Here is a 996-nt window from a genome sequence, read left to right as displayed (position 1 = left end):
GTGTCATTTAAAATATCTGGTACTGTTTGGCAAGTTTACTTCAGCTCTACCCATAATATCACCCCCATACCATAATTTCTCATAAAGATCCCTCCTGTTCCTGAAGCAATTTTCTGCTTCTACTTTCTTGTGAATGAAAGTGTGTGATGTAGTAACTCAAGTGCTGTATGGCATATTTCATCCAGATAAATCCTAGTGTTTTTTTTCCTCCTCCCACATTCCCCCTTTATAAATCATGCTATATTATGTGTGAAAGTTTGCCCCTGGTATACCACTGGCTGTTTATAACATCTAGATACAAATACATACACTAAATTCACAATTCATTGTTTTATATGATAAAAAATGTGTTTCAGTAACATATTCATGGGAAATAAATTCACATTTTCATTCATAAGCAAAGAGTAACTATGATACTAACACCTTGTTGTATTTGAGATATGGCACTGAAATATATATTCCTCTAGTGTAAAACTGAGCTCTTTAAATGACTATCAAAGTTTGCCTTTGAGAAGTATATAGTGGAGGGCTATGGTTTTGGTGGAGTTAAGCTATCATAATGTTTTCATCCATTTCAATTTATATCATTCTTATTGTTTCTTCTTTGCGTCCCCTTAGGGATACTTTCTTTCTAGCATTCCTAAAACATGTATTAAGGGCATGGACACTACCAATCACAGATTCTTGAGCTTGAAAACTCCACTTATGTATTGTCAAAATATAAGACAAAGAAATATTTTGATAAGGCAGGGAGATGGAAAAGAGGATCTCAGGTAATCTTGAAGATGCAAACTCATATTGTGTTACCAAATGAATGTAACATATAACCAAGTCTTCCAGAGTAAGGAGTACTGGTAGAAAAAAATGAGAAAAAATAACATGTACATGTATTCATTGGTATCTTATGTCATCAAAAGATATAAATGTAAATTAAAAGACAAATGCAATGTATCCAGCTAAAAAAATCCTCTCTTTGCTACAAGATACTCAGCTGTG

General features: G+C 33.1%; 1 protein-coding gene across 2 annotated transcripts in view; it reads right to left on the bottom strand.

The window, feature by feature from the left end:
* LOC119592694 (longitudinals lacking protein-like) overlaps positions 1-996 on the bottom strand; it is a 99,390-nt gene that overhangs the window by 64,220 nt on the left and 34,174 nt on the right. The gene's annotated exons all lie outside the window — the stretch shown is intronic.

The sequence above is a fragment of the Penaeus monodon genome, chromosome 30 (genome assembly GCF_015228065.2).
Source record: "Penaeus monodon isolate SGIC_2016 chromosome 30, NSTDA_Pmon_1, whole genome shotgun sequence".
NCBI classification, from domain to species: Eukaryota; Metazoa; Arthropoda; class Malacostraca; order Decapoda; family Penaeidae; genus Penaeus; species Penaeus monodon.
The sequence above is the reverse complement of the archived record's forward strand: the minus strand, read 5'-3'. Positions and strand labels throughout refer to the sequence as shown.